A 16,146-nucleotide genomic window follows, 5' to 3' on the forward strand; every position below is an offset into this window, starting at 1 on the left:
ATGAAAATTCTGGTGAGTCCCACGAAGGCCTTGCTATGAAGACTTCCTTGTTTTCAAAAAACAGCTCTTCAAGGTAGCTAAATTGGCACAGTTAAATCTAGGAAATCCTCTGCACTTCCAACCCAGTAGCACCCGAAGTAGGGATGAATGCAGCAAGAGAAGGGAATACTAATTCACGTGTCTCCCCATTGCTTTCAGGAACCGTTTTTCCTATAAGTCACTCTTCCTGCTGCTTCAGGATGATACTTCAATGCCTTGAGCCCAATACTTGAACCTTTAAAAGCTGCTATTAAAGGAAATCTCATCAAACTTCTAAAATGACTTATAGCATTGCTCCAATACTCATAAATTAACAAAAATAGCCATGCTAATGACTTGGAATTAAACGAATAACCCCCATACTGGCAGTGGCAAGCACTAGAGTAGGGATGTTAAAAATCATGTAATAGGGTAACTGTGTAACTACTAAAAATCTCTTACCCGCTCTGCAGTATAAAGTTCAACTTTATACTGCAGAGCCCACAGTGAAGCCTCACCAGTACCAGGGCCGCTAGTCCCTGCAGCAGCAAAGCCTTCTCCCCGGGGACCGGGCAGACAAAAACTGTCTGCTCTGCTCCTGGGCAGGAGGCTTCACTGCCAGCTCTGCTCCTGGAAAGGCGGCTTCTTGCCCACCCAGCTCCTTGGGAAGCGGCTTCGCTAAGTGTAACCGACACAATTAACCAATAAGCAGATGCTTATTGGCTAACCAGTCATTTAGGGTGTGTCTACACAGCAAAGTTATTTTGAAATAACTTTCCTAGCGTCTAGACAAGCCAAATGCTATTTTGAAATTAATTAGAAATAGCGAAGCGCTTATTTTGAAATTGGCAAACCTCATTCCACGAGGAATAGCGCCAATTTCAAAATTGCTATTTCAAAATAAGAGCTGTGTAGAAGCTTATTTCGAAATAGGGGGCCCCCAGCCCTTCACAGGGTGCCCTGCTAGCCACCCTGGCCAAAAGGTAACTTCTGACCTGATGCCCTACTGGAACCAGTTCTGGCTGGCCTTAAATGCAATTCAGCGTCCAATCAATGTGGACGCACTATTTCGAAATAGCAAAAAGCTATTTCAAAATGCATTTTGTGTGTAGATGCGTTATTTTAAAATAAGATATTTTGAAATAACTATTTCGAAATTAGATATTTCGAAATAATGCTGTAGTGTAGACATACCCTGACACACAAACATCCCTACACTAGACGACCTAATACTTGGCCTTTCCAGCTCTAGTTTTTATGTTTTATTTATAATACACAATAATTGGAATTTCAGGATATAAATGAAATGAAATGCTTAACTATAGCATTTGCTGCTCACTTGAGGGTTAAACTGATGACTATTGAGAGTCAGGGAGGAATTATCTTTCAGGTACACCAGCAGATACATCAGGTAGAGGAGAGTGTTTTGTCAGAAGAGGACTTATTCCATGAGACAACTCAGAACTATAGAGCGATTTCAACTCCTCTTGTCTCCTCTATGTTTTTAGTGTAACGCTCTGGTAGATGACAAAAAAGGGGACATTTAAAAGTGATCGTGCCAGAGAGATAAATGACAATTGCATTGTGACTTTATATAGAACCTCCCACCGAAGGATTTCAAAGCTGTCTGTCCTCTGATAAATTATACTTATTTTCTAACTGGGTTTCAATATGTTCTAGGGACACTGTTCCTCTGAAAGGGGCAGTGCAGAACACTAGCAGAATTAAACACACTGAAAGCCACTGCTAGCTATGGCTGTTCCTGCTCAGTTACTGGAGGCAGAATGCGATTGCAATTTCATGAAGCAGAATCTTCTCTGGGAGGAAGTGTGGCTCTAGGAAATTAATCCCTTTTGCTCAGCAGGCAAGCATTTGACTTGTCTTATGCTTTACCTACAGCTGCAGGAAGTCTGTTAGGAGTCAGCCAGTCCTGAGCCTGTGGAATGGAAGGTCATTATATTGTGCTGCTCTCATTGGAAATTATGTTTAAGATTGTTTCCCTCTCCATTCTCACGGCTTTCCAGATTGGAAAATTGAAACTGCATGTATATTCACCCATACAGACATACACACATTTTTTCTTACTGGGACCACTTTTCCAAAATTAACATGAATATCATTTTTCTATCATCTACCACATGGTCAACTTGATTAGACCTCAAGGTTGGCTGAGTAGATGACTATACTATGTGTTTCCAAACTGGGGGACATGAAGAAATTCCAGAGGGGGCATGAGGAGATCCAGCCCCCGCCACTCCCGCCTCCCCTCCCCGTTCCCCTTCCCCCATCAATCTCCCCTCAAGTTTTACTGCTATTTTTGTTTCTCCTTCCTGGTCAGTTCCCCCCCCCCTTTTTTTCCAACAAGTTTTGCTGCTATTTGCGGGGGGGGGGGGGGAGGCATGAAGGTTTCTCAAAAATCAAAAAGGGGGCGTGATGCCGAAAAGTTTGGGAACCACCTCAGTATAGACCAACTATGACTCTTAAATTGGATCTACATAAAGTGGAAAAATTAAGGAAAAACAGAGACAGCAGTTAGCATACTATCAGACTGGATAACACAGAAGAAAATCCACATGCAGAGATAGCAGGCCATACCACCACATGCTGAGACATCCAACATGCTGAGACAGAAAGCTGTACCACCTTGATAACACGCAGATATCAAGTTCTACATAGATTCCATCTCCTTATGCAGGAATTCAACTTCTCCTGAGGTTTGAAATTCTGTTATATGTTTTCCCCTTCCTTTCTCCAAGTTGCAAAGCTAAAGACAGTTCCCGTAATGCTTCCATCCTCACTAGACATAGGAGAAGCCAGAACTCCATGGGAAGTCCCTTCCAGGTGAAGGAATTCATATATGTGGCAATGGGCCTGCTGTCTTTGGGTGCTTATTCAAACCATTCTCAGCCTTTCTAGGTTTATTACAAAAGTCAATGAAAATTAAGCTAATTCCTACAAATAAGCTTCCCCAGGTCTCTGACATACCCACTGTCTCACATCCACTTATCATTAATGTAGCACCTGGCAACTGAGGACTGTTCTGCCCTTTCAGTGCCTGTTTACTATCATAGACTTACTCCATTTCAGGCTAGGAACTTATTAGGGATGTTAGTTATTGGCTAATCCAATAGTCAAGTAACTGCATGAAATCTTCACGGTTACACAACTATTTAATAGTCCCCAGGGGTGGGGCAGGCAGTCAGTGCACTCCTGGTCCCACTCCCAGGAAGGCAGCAGTGTGGAGTGGCAGGGGGAGCTGGTCCGTGAAGGGAGCCAGTTTAAAAACCTGCTCCTTGCACAGACCGGTGCTCCTGATACAGAGGCAGCAGTGTGGGGTGGCAGCAGCCCCTGTCTGCGAATGGGTCCGAGTTCCCTGCAGACAGAGGCTCTGTCCACGGGGAACTAGGATCCCCCCATGGACAGGGATTGCTGCCACGAAGCTGCCTCTGCCCACAGTGGAGAGAGCAGCATGGGGTGGGGGAAGGGGTGGCACAGCGGAGCCAGTGCTGGGGATAACCAGCTTTTAAGCCAGCTCCCCAGAGCACTGGCTCCTGCTCCCCTGTCCCTTACTGCTTCTGATACAGAGGCAGCAAGGGGGGAGGGGAAATGCGTATAGTCGACAAGATTTACCAATAAGCCTAGACAGAAAGTGCCATTGGTGATTCAGTATGGAATGTTCCCTCTGAGTTGGCGCTGAATCAAATCACCAGCATGATGTTAAGAGATGCTGTGTCAAGGATGAGATTTACAAAGGAGGCCCCAACTGTAGCCATTAATGTCCTCACAGAGTTTTTGCAAGAGCAGGAGTATTTATCTAGTGCATTGGGTGATTTCGAACTCCGACAATTATTACGTTGTGCCCAGGCTCACCGACAGAGGAGTAGAGTGTGGGGAAAGAGGCAGTTGCCCTGGGGTCTGGCAATTCAAAGGGGCCCAGGGCTCCCAATGCTGCATGCTCCATGTGACTTTGAGGGCTACTTGCGAAGGCTACCCATCCCCCCACCTCGCCCAGGGGCTCACGGAGACTCAGTTTCCCTGATAGTGCCATGCTAAAATCTCTGTATTTTCAAATTGGAGATTAAATGTTACTTCATTGTCCAAACAGTCGTGTGTCATACATATTTAATCAACCAACCTTTTCAACCCCTTCCCATCCCAAATGTGGATCAATTTCTGTAGTGGATAAACATTTTCTCTGTATAAAAGGCCTTATTCTAACAGTGCAGAGCACCCCAACTCCCATTGATTTCAATTTACAGCTGCAGAACCTAAAGCTTGTGTGAGACCCGATTTTCAAGTTCTCAGTGCCCACAATTGGGATCAGATTTTCAAAAGAGCTCTGCTCCCAGGTAAGCCAGATTTTCAAAAGTGTTCCGTGGCATTGTGTGAGACACTACCAGACAGATGTTCCTAAGAATCCAATACACTAAGCTCTTCTGAAAATCTGGACCTGAGCTTTGAGACACTCTGGGACACAAGGAGATAAAGAATTTTAAGCTGTTACAGGGAATCCTTCTCATGGCCTTTAACACAAGCCCAGTCTCCAATAACCAACCAGCATCTGGGCACAAAGCTTGGTATTTTTCTTCAGAAATGGAGCTTAGATGTTTGTCTTATCTGAACTTATTGTTCAAAAAACACGAGTAACCCTGACATAGCAACTGCCTCCTTCTTATCATAGACACCAAAAAGACCGAAGAGAATCAAGCAGCACAGACTTATCTTCCACAAGTTGTTCAGCACTCCAAGTCTGTCTTACTGATTAGCTTCTACTCACTGTTTCATTGGAGTTTTGCTGTCTTGTTTTTGAACAGTGTGCTTGCCACTTCCTGAGCTGTTGAGTACAGCATAGTTTGCTGATGGTATCAGTTTGCACCTCTGGAAAATGGGATGTTTCACATGGAGGAGCCTCATCATCAGAACCTTTTGATAATCAGGGCAAACAGCCGCCCCAATTTCATGGGAACATGCTGGAGTCCTGGATGATTATACTGGAGGCTGTGAACTAGTTTCACTATATTAAATAGATTTATTGCATGAGTGTTCCCCATTCAGTACTCTGGGCAGATCCTTTCTTATTAACTTGCAGATGAACTCTGGATCCAGCTGCTTCTGTATAGGGTTCCCCAGGCAAGCTGTGCACCCTGCTATGCTGGGAAGCTCCAGACTTTGTAATACTCCAGGCCTTGGTACCCTTAATACTGTACCTCACATTTGTGTTTGCAGACCTGGGGCATCCAAGTTCATCTATAAGAGTTGTGAAAATAGATCCAAAACCAGTAAGGGATTATTTCTAGTGTGACCACGTCCCAAACAGAAATAATGAGATTTCATCCCAATGTAGCAGAATTCTCAAGATGGTCTCATAGGATTTCTAATACTCAAAGCTGGAAAAAATCAGACTTTCAACATTTCAGTACCACTGAATGTGGGTCCATATTCTCTCTCCCAGCTAATCCCCGAACCACAGCGTAATCCAGGGCAGTATGTCGCCTCCTTGGTCCATATCTTTACCCTGTATTGCCAGAAGTACTGATAAAAATACTTGAGTATAAGTTCCAAGAATATCATTACAGAAGTATTTTATATGCACAAATGTAAGTATGCTGTGGAAACAGTACGCATGCATTTTCAAATAAAAGCACAAGTATAAATTCACATACTTTCAGCTCCCAAGCCAATTATCTGATCAATATATGGACAACTACCAAAATAATATAAGCACACAGTGCAAGAGAAAGAAAAAGAACAACAATGAAATTTTATTCAGATACACAAAAAAGTATGGGAGAATTATGAAAATATCTCTTATAAATGTAAATAAATTAATACATCTCCTCTCATTTATATTTATTATTGATTACAATATTATGTACAGACAGTATCATTCCATGAAATGGACATTTTTCTTCAATTACAGCATAATCTTAAACATGTCATCCTGAAGACAGTTTCATGTTGGCAAAAGGATATGCCCAGCACCAATGAATAGTCTTTCCAGAGGAGCAGAGCTTGGCAGTGTGGTGTTAAATTTGATAAAAAGCTTAGCAACTGCTGGATATCTTTTCAGTTGACCCAATTCATGCATTGGATCACTAAGGTATTGCATCTGAACAATCCTTAAGATGGAGGCAGATGGAGGTGCTATAGTTTGTTCTATAGGCTTTGATCACGTCACAACAAATCAGATCTTGTATTTAAAAAAATAGTTCCTCTGAAGTTTTTCCTCTTATCCTGATTCTGCAGCCAATGCAACTTAAAAAAGGGTATGACACAGACATAAAAATGAATGACTTTGTACTTCTGTTACTCTCAGCTGTGTCAAAGGTCAAAATATGCCCAAACTATTTTCTTGGTTGCTCCTTTAAATGATCTCCCAAGAAAAAAGTGTATTTTGGGGGAAATGAGACAAGTCTGCACAACACAGTAGACAGAACTATACCCCAGAAAGGTCATATTTTCTTCCACTAGAAATCTGTGATTTGCCATGGAAACTGGGGCAATCACCTTCAGCTAAGAATTCCAGCTCTGCGTTAGTGAATTTTGGTAGCTGAAGTCACCGTCACAATATTACTTCTACCATGCATGTTGTAAATATGATGAAAGAAACTCAACTCTATTGTGTAGAGACAACGTTGAAGATTATTTCCAAGTTAATCGTTCATAATCTCAACACTCTTTGCACTTTGGTGTACAGCACCGTTTAAGGCACAACACTTACCCACCATATCTCTGAAAAGATGCTTGTATTGAGAGTTCTTGGAAAGAGCCCTACAAGCATAGGTAGTTGCTACTTGTTCAGTGTGTCCAAAAAGCAGGTCACGGATGGTGTTAAGTAAAATGTACAGTCAACAGTATCTCTTGACAGAACTTCAGTACTCAGATGGCAATATAGATATATGTATCACCACGTGAGTACTGAACTTATATATATCAGAAGCTAGCCTTTCCACTTGTTTGTTAGCATCATCCTCCAGCTCTTCAGGTCCTGAAAACACCATGAGGCCTTTTAACAAATTTGCTACCATTGCCTGTGACCACATGCTATTTTCATTGAGTCCAGATCAAACTGTGCGTGGCTTGTCAGCTGGTAAAGAAGTGATCTTGTTGTATGGATGTGTCAGATACCTAAGACTAGTGACTCTCTTGTTAGGCTAGCTCAGTCATGCAGTGAACAGGTAATACCCAGGTAAATTCTCACTTGATACGTCCACACATCTGCAGTTGTGCAAACATAAGGTACAGATGCCAGTTTGTTTTTAATTCTTTCAAGAACCATGATGTACTGTCCCACTAATTTTGTAATGTTTCTGTACACATAACAATGGCCTTGTGAATATTTCTGTTAAGTAAAATGTGAAAGTTTTAACAGTCAACAGAGGCAGTATATCACTAACAACAAAACTGAGAATTAGCTTGTCTATTTTTTCTTTGGAAAAGCAGAAAAGTAGCCAACCAGAGGACCATTTACTTTGGGATATCCTTAACCATTGTAAACAAGTCATCACCAGCTTGCTTGCCGCCAAGAGCTTATTTATTTATATCATCTTCAAATATTTTCTCCAAGGTTCCGCTACAAAACAAGTAACTGTATACTGAGAGCTGCGATTGACATATATATTTTAATTATTATTCTGATTGCATACAAATGAAAAAACAAATGATAAAGTCATTTATAAAACATACTATAAATATTTACTGTGCCTACATTTTATTAACAGAATTAGAATAAATATGGCATTCATGGCCTTTTTTGGCCTGAAAACGTATCAAAACAGCACTTGAAGAAATAATAAATATGCCCAACTGAGAGGAAAATATAGCTAGCAAAAATTTAAATGAATTTAAAAAGATTTAATAAATATTATGATGGTTTTTCCCTGTCCCCCTCACACTTTGTGAAATTGACTTATGGATACAAATATTCAGAACTTGAAGATGCTTTGGACAAAATACCACATGTAACCTAACAATGTTAATGTCACAATCTGCTGGATCTGTATATCTTATTTCAGCGATTCCCAACTGCCAGTCTGCCTACTGGTGCCGTGCTGTGAAACACTGGTTGGCGGGCCGCAGCAGCTCTCGGGACCGGGGGTGGGGTACACCATCCTGCGCCTCCCCTCCCATCATGGCTGTTGGGAGAGGCATGTCCTGGCCCGCCTCTCAGCCAACCAGCCCCAGGCAAGGGTAGGGTCTCCTCCCGGACACGGAAGAGCAGTTTGTTGTGCAGCAGGAGGGCTACATGGAGCCCATCACAAAAGCCTTAGAGCAGCTGCAATCCAGACAGCAGTGTTCTGCTGGTGGCTGGGAGGCAGCACAGGTCTAGATGAGGGGGGCAGGGTAGGCACTGGGAGTTCTGGGGATGGAGTTAGTCCTGAGGGGCAATAAGAGGTGGGGGGCTGGCACAGGGGGATCTGAGGGTGAAGCTAATATTGGGAGCTCTGGGGGCAGGGCTAGTACTGGGGAGCTCTAAGGGGTGGGAGGCTCTAAGAGGTGGGGGGCTGATACTGAGAGGTATGGAAGGGTTGAGTTCAGTGGGGCTCTGGAAACAGGAGGCTGGAACTGAGGGGTCTGGTGGTGGGGGCTGGCACTTAGGAGGTCGTTGCTGGGGACTCTGGAGTCAGTGGCTGGCACCAGGGGTAGCTGAGGAGTGGGGAGCTCTAGAGGTTAGGGCTTGCACTCGGGGCTCAAGCACCGGGGTGTACTCCAGTTCCAGCCCCCAGAGCTGCCACAAATAGCCAGCTTCAGCGGTGGCGGCCGCCTGCCACATGGCTGTTCACAGTGGCCTGGGGACTGGGGCTTTTGGTGTCCTTGGTACATTTGATTTGCATATTCAGTATTTGCATAATGAATAAGCAAATAAAATGATACCTGTCTGCCAAAAGTTTGTGAATGGGTTTGCCTGTTTGTGGTATAAAAAAGGTTGGAAACCTGTGTCTCATTTTGGTGTTTGTATCATTCTTGTATTTAAAGTTAAATATCTGGGATATGGAGCAGTTTATTATTGTATATGTGCAAATGAAACCCATCAAGAGTGTTTCCCACAATATCTGGGTGATCACCTGTAGACAGAGTCCTTTGTCCTTTAAGTCTAAGCAATGGTTGGTCTTAGGAAGACATGTGACCACTCCAGCTGGTAGGGCCTGACCTGGTAATTTGCCATGTAAGGAGAAAATGTGAAACCAATAATTCCTGCCCAAAAGGAAGACTATTTAAGAGGCAAAGTTTTCAGGTTCTTTGTCTTTGGCTGGAATGTCACTCCCAAGAAAATGAACCAGAGACTCCAGAGAAAAAAGATCTTCCCTGGCTTGGAAATTTAGTGGAAATAAGAACAGCTTTAGGGTAAGTCTGTAATAAGCTCTAGGGTGTTAGAACTATCTACACGTTTTTCTGTTATTTAAAATTTGTAATTCACTTTGCTCTACCTGTTTTCACTTGCAACCACTTAAATCCTACTGTTTGTACTTAATAAAATTACTTTTATTTAGTATCAAGCCCAGCATACATAATTGTTACCTGAGGGAGCAATCAGTGTGTACATCCTTCTGTCAGTATTAAAGGGGGCTTACCTGAATGATTTATTTGGAATTCTAATCGCATCTGGGGAGCAGGTTTTCAGGAAACTGCCCAAAACTTCATTCTCCCCAGCCCTGAAGAGGTTCAGTATCTGCATTGCTCTTCGGTGGGGGGAGGGAGGGGAGAAGGATGCAGTGATCTCAGCTCTGTGCCTTGGCTGGGGGAGACCACAAGATATGACCCTGTAGGACAAGATGATGAGAAGCCCCAGAGAGCAAGGAGGTCAAGGAGTTTCACTGGCTTTGTCAGTAGTCCAGGAAGCAGCCCCAACGGGTCTTCTGCAACTGCACCCATCACACATATATAATTAATACATAATTATTTACCTGAAATGTTTGGTGAAGTTTGGTGGTGCCTTATCTAGCCCACAAATTGTTTACACATCTTCACTTATATCTCAGGGTACGTCTACACTGCATCCTCAGGAGTAACATTAGTTCGGACTAAGGGCTTTAGTCCGAACTAACGCGTCCCGGCGCGCACTTCCTGGTTCGAATCAGCTGTGATTCGAACTAGCGCGCCGGTGAGATCATGTTAATGGAGCGCAGGATATTTAAATCCCTGCTTCATTAACTACTTCGGTTGTCTCCATTTGCATCCCTAGTTCGAACTAGGGATGCAGTGTAGACGTACCCTCAGACTTTAAGTCCAAAAGGGCCCGTCATGATCTAACCTCCTGCACACTGCAAGCCACAGAACTCACCTATTTGCTCCTGGAAAAGACCTCTCATCTCTAGCTGAGTTACTGAAGTCCTCAAATCATAATTTAAAGACTTCTGGAAGAATTATTTGCCAAGCAAGAACAATGCTTTGGACTACAATTTGAAAATAGAGATTGTCTTTATTTGCAAATTCCATGGCTAAATATTCCAAGATTAAAGATGACAGAGAAACTATACACAACTCAACAGGAAATGATACAAGAAGTACCACAAAAACAACCACTACCAGTGGTGCTTGGCAGAAGCAGACAAGCAATTCCATAGGTCCCAATTTCCCAAAAGTCTGGAACCAGACCAGTAGCTGGTAGCCATTTCCTATGCATCCTGCAGGGGATAGAGCTACTGGTCCTGTTCTCTCAGGCTGTGTCTAGACTGCAGGCTACTTTTTTCGAAAAAACTTCACCTGCGTCTAGACTACAGCTGCGTTCTTTCGAAATTAAATAGAAAGAACGCGGCTTTTCTTTCGATGGCGGTACTCCTCATTTCAGGAGGAAGAATGCCTTTTTTCAAAAGTGCTCTTTCGAAAAAAGGCGTTCTTGAATGCAAACAGGGCTTTTTCAAAAGAGAGCATCCAGACTGCCTGGGTGCTCTCTTTCGAAAAAGCAGCTTGCTTTTTCGAAAGTATTGCTTGCAGTCTAGACGCTCTTTTTTGAAAGAGGCTTTTTCAAAAGTATCTTTCGAAAAAGCCTCTTTTGAAAGAGGCTTGCAGTCTAGACGTAGCCTCAGGGTGTGTCTAAACTACATGGCTCCATCAATGGAGCCATGTAGATTAGGCTGATCGGCAAAGGGAAATGAAGCCGCGATTTAAATAATTGAGGCTTCATTTAAATTTAAATGACTGCCACACTGAGCCGACAAACAGCTGATCAGCTGTTTGTCGGCTCAGCGCGCTAGTCTGGACGCTCCCGCGCTGATCTGAAAGCCTTTTATCGACCTCCCCGTTATGCCTCGTAGGATGAGGTTTACCGGGGAGGTCGATAAAGAGCTTTCATGTCGGCAGGGGAGCGTCCAGACTGCCCCGATCTGCCGACAAACAGCTGATCGGCAGAGCGGGGCAGCCATTTAAATTTAAATGAAGCCGCGATTATTTAAATCACGGCTTCATTTCCCTTTGCTGAACAAACAAATCTACATGGCTCTGTCGACGGAGCCATGTGAGACGTACCCTCAATGCAGAACCCTCAAAGGTATGTCTCAGTATGGGATCTTTCGAAAAAGGGCTTTTTTTTCCCAAAAGAACCGTGTCTAGATGGCGCTTTCACATTCTAAAAGCCCTTTTTCGAAAAAGCGCTCGGACACCATTATGCAAATGAAGCACAGGATATTTAAATCCCCACTTCATTTGCACTTTGGATTTGCCTAGTTTACATCCCTCTTTCGAAAGAGGGAAGTAGTCTAGACATAGCCTGATTTACCTCTCTGCTGGGCCTGGCTACCAGTCTTTCTGCAATTGGTGCAGGGACCATTCAGAAGTGAAGTGTATGTAACCATCATCTTCTGTGGCTGGTGCAACAGCAGAGCCAACCGAAAGAATCCCTGGCTGAAGGAACCCAGATCCTGAAGTTCCCAAGACGGGACAGTGAACTTTAGGGACCAATCAGAATCCAGGACTATTGGAATGATGTGAAAGTTTCAAAAAAATATTTTGCAAAAATGCATGCAGATAAAAAAGTTAATAATAGGTGGTATTTAAAGCACCATTAAAGTACTTTGAGGAACTTAAGTATATAGTAACATTTAAACAATGCTCTTTTCATTGACAACATACTGGTATGATTAACTCACTCACCCAAACATACTGAATAATACATAGCTATAAACTACTGAACTTTTCCTTAAAACATTCTTAGAATTCTAAGATGATTTAAAATAATAAACATTTTTATTTATAGGATGCTCAGGACCCAAAGACCTCTGGAAATAGGCATCTGCTTCTGCTACTTATTAGTTAAATAGTGCCACAAATGTGCAATAGTGCTTTACTGACAAGAAAAATGACATCCTGCCTATGAAGAGCTTACAGTCTAAGTTCAGACATGTCATAAAGAAGGAAGGTTAAAGTACTGAAGGTGAGGGAGCAAAGAGAGGACAACAACAATGTTATTATATGCCTCTTGAGGGTTATACAGGTTTTTTTATGAATCACTAGCAGATTTACCCTGTGATGCTTGGTAGGGCCAAAATTGACTCAAAAGTTCTCCATTTTATCTCTTAGCTGTAAGAGTTATTGAGAAGAAATCCTATTCCAGGTTCATCCTATTTTTCTGGCTCATTTTGGTTAATAATTCATTCACTTATGTCAGTTGTGAGGATTGTATTTGCTTTGGTGATTCTGCCTCTTTTCTGTTTGGTTTTATGAGAAGCAATCCCATTCCAGGCACATCCCATTTTGTTGGCTCAACTAAGCCCTTATCTCGCTTTGAGTTACAATAAGAGGAAGCTGTATACTGAATTTGGTAGCCCTAGCTCTTACCATTTAGGAGGCGTTCTTGATCAGACAGACAGACATATAGTAGACTAAACCTCAATTTTTAGGACTCAGTATAGTCTGTCTAATAGAGTGACAGGGAGACAGACAATCTGGATTCTACTTCTGGCTCTACCACCAAGTTGCTATGTGAGCATGAGGGAAGTCATGTCACTTCTCTGTGCCCCTTTTCCCCCTCCAGCCATTTGTTGCAAAGGTATTCAGTGCTGAGATTTTCTTTCACAAGTTTTCTCTTCAGTGCCTCGCACAAAGGAGGCCCAATGTAACTGGAGGCCTTTAAGCACTACTGTAATACAAATACTAATAGGCATTTATTATTGTTTTTTAAAGTATCATGCAAATACGCTTTATTCATTCATGTAGTTTTAAATTTTTCTCTAAAATCAAAACAAAAAGAAAGGGAATTCTGTTTGTAAAAATTCAGGATGGAATTAACCACAGATGATTTATACAGAGAGATTTAACCAATGGAGCTCTGCACAGCTCCGTACGCTTAAGTTTGACACCCGGCAAACTGCCTCCCTTACAATTAGCACATGGACTAGCATGTGATCAGCACTGATGCCTATGCCCCTTTTCTGCTGCTGCAGATCATAGAGGTTTGGCACACTGAAGAGGTTGTTGTGTTTCAAACTGCTCCCAGTTCACACCTAGTGAATGGGTGTCAATCCAAGATGGTGAAATTATGAGGGTGAGAGGGAGTTTGAACTCCATGAACTATTTAGTTCTAACCCCCCTCTGAGAAAAATGTCAGCAAGGGAGCCACAATTTGTGCCACTTGAGACTGGGTTATTTAGAGAGGTGGACACCTACCCCAGTTGGAACTGGACAAAGACCCTCCCAAAATCATTTCTCAAAGGAACCACCAGTTTCAGTCAAACATACTGTACCTGAGGCCTGATTGGAATACGTTGACCTAGAAAAGAAAGGCTTCATATCCTAATTTACAGTCCTCAGTGACCTAAGAGAAGCATTTCAGAACTGCTTACACCTGGCTGCATAGTAGTCATATCATTTATGGCAGAAAGCATGACACAGGAAAAAGGCTGGGGAGCAATTGCTGGGACCCAAAGTATTGTTTTTTACGATAGAGGAGCTGTAACTGAAAACTCTGAGAAAAAGCCATTAATCAAAGACACCATACAGATAACTCTGATCAGCCAGGCCTCACAGAGCCCCCAAATGACTCAGGACCTCACATACCAAGTGAATAAGGCAGCAGTTTATCCTGATTCAGGCCTACCATACACAGCTTTGAGAGAAAGAATACTGGGTTTTAATGTTTTCCTCCTTCAGGCACTGAATGAAGAAAGAAAAAAAAATCCAAGCTCTGATGAGAAAAATAAATTCTCAAAAACAGCAACAGATGCCCAGAGCAGATACCAGGGGAAGAACACCACAGAGATCCGATTAGCCCAGTGAATCATCACCGTGGATGGTATTTGTAAACCAAAACACCCTTCCCCTTTCTCCTCTTACTCTCCCCTTTTCATCCTTGCAAAGCCCCTCTCTCTGCCCCCCAATTCAAGTTAGGGCCCAATAGCATGAACTTTCATGTACACAGGGTTTCCTGTGACACCAGTGATGGAAACGCTTGGGTCTGCAGGGCTAGGCCCTCTGGAAATAGGGTGAGAAAGCCCTTGCTTTGTCTCTCTCTCCAGAAGCTTCCCTGTGCAGCTGCTGTTGAGCTGGATTCTCTTGTCTGCTGTGCAGTTATGCCCTCACCTGTCTCGTTCCTGTGCACAGGGGAATTGCTGGGCTGGGGTGATTTGAAGGGATTGGCCTAGAGGACAGGAAACAAAACATTAAAAATCTCTTACCTACCAGGGAGTTGAGCGCCCCTTCACAGCCTAGCCTAGCGATCCTACTCCCTGACCAGCCCAGTCGTTCTCCAACTGTCAGACTCATTCTAGAACCTTCTTTGCAAGGACTCTCATGTCAGTCCGTGACTCCCGGGCTCCCTTGATCATCAGGTTTCTAGATGTTTAAATTCACTCCTACTTCAAAGAAATCAGAAAATAAGACTGACTGTAGGGAATGAAGCGAAGGAGACTTCCAGGAGAGAAATGTCTTCTCTACTTCCCCTCGTGGAATTTCAAAGAGCCACGAAGGTGCACCAGAAAAGAAGTGTAAATAAAGGTGGGTGAGAGAGCACACCGAAAGTGTCAAGCAAAGAAAAGAGTAGAGGGAGGAGCATGGGCTACATGTGCTGCTTCTGAAAGTCTCTAAAACATTAATCCTTTCCATGTGAGGAATAATGGGAAACCCTGAAAGTGCTGTAGAATTCATTGTCCTCTGTAAGAGGTGTCCATTATTATTTCAATGCAATGGCTTAATGTGTATATAATACACAATGTTATCACCCATCACCAATTTTTCACGACCCATCTCCCAGATCAGAGAATTTCTTGTTTGCTACTGTACTGTATTCTCTATAAATTCCCACTGGCAACACAAGTGCTATCTGTCACTGAAGAAAGAGTACAGGAGAGATCCAATCCAACCAGTCCCAGGCAAGACTTCACTGCCATTCTGTAGGCCAGGAAAGGAACACAGCCAAATCAGGCTTTTGGCTTGAGTGGGCGGGCTTTGAGTTCTACAGAGAAATCTTTCCCAGGTGTCTGGCTGGGCGGTCTTGCCCACATAGTCAGGGTCTGACTACTTTTTCTCCTGGGTCAGTTGGGGAGAGACCCGGGGTGGGGGATTACTTTCCCCTGCAGTATCGGGTCACTCACAGGTTCAAATAAGTGTAAATGGTGGATCCTCTGTCATTTGACGTCTTTAAATCATGGTTTGAGGACTTCAGTAACTCAACCAGGGTATGTCTACACTACAGCACTAATTCGAACTAACTTAGTTCGAATTAGTTAATTCGAACTAAGCTAATTCGAACTAGTGCATCTAGACTTAACAATTAGTTCAAATTAGCATTTTGCTAATTCGAACTAGCATGTCCACAGTGAGTGGACCCTGAACTGAGGTTAAGGATGGCCAGAAGCAGTGCCGGCAGGGCATCAGATTAGGACTTAGAGTGTGGAGCTGCTGCCTCAGGCTAGCCGAGGGCTGTGCTTAAAGGGACCCGACCCCCACCCCGGACAGACAATTCTCAGGGGTTCCCCGCTTGCAAAGCAGTCCTGGCTTGGAGTGCCCTGAGTGCCCACACTCGGCACATCACAGCACTCGGCCATCAGCCCGGCTGCACTTGCCGCAGGCTGCCATCCGGAGGGGGGGATCAATCAAGGGGCTTCAGGAGAGCTTCCACCCAGAGAAGCCCGCAGAGCCACCCCAGTCCTCTCCATCGGGGGCTCGTAACCCATTCCTCCCTCACCTCCTTGCACT

The 16,146-nt window shown here is 43.5% G+C and overlaps 1 protein-coding gene across 10 annotated transcripts in view; it reads right to left on the reverse strand.

The window, feature by feature from the left end:
- The window catches only part of LOC112545315 (uncharacterized), a 44,912-nt gene extending 29,948 nt beyond the window's left edge, over positions 1-14,964 (reverse strand). For 6 of the 10 annotated variants that reach the window (XM_075938823.2, XM_075938821.2, XM_075938819.2 and 3 more), the window contains exon 1: positions 14,628-14,964. The gene's annotated coding sequence lies outside the window, so the exon portion shown is untranslated. The remainder of the gene's footprint in view (positions 1-14,627) is intronic. The other 4 variants (XM_075938824.2, XM_075938820.2, XM_075938815.2 and 1 more) reach the window with 2 other exon arrangements.
- Positions 14,965-16,146: the final 1,182 nt, after the last annotated feature.

Source organism: Pelodiscus sinensis, chromosome 11, assembly GCF_052426305.1.
Source record: "Pelodiscus sinensis isolate ZL-2025 chromosome 11, ASM5242630v1, whole genome shotgun sequence".
NCBI lineage: Eukaryota > Metazoa > Chordata > Testudines > Trionychidae > Pelodiscus > Pelodiscus sinensis.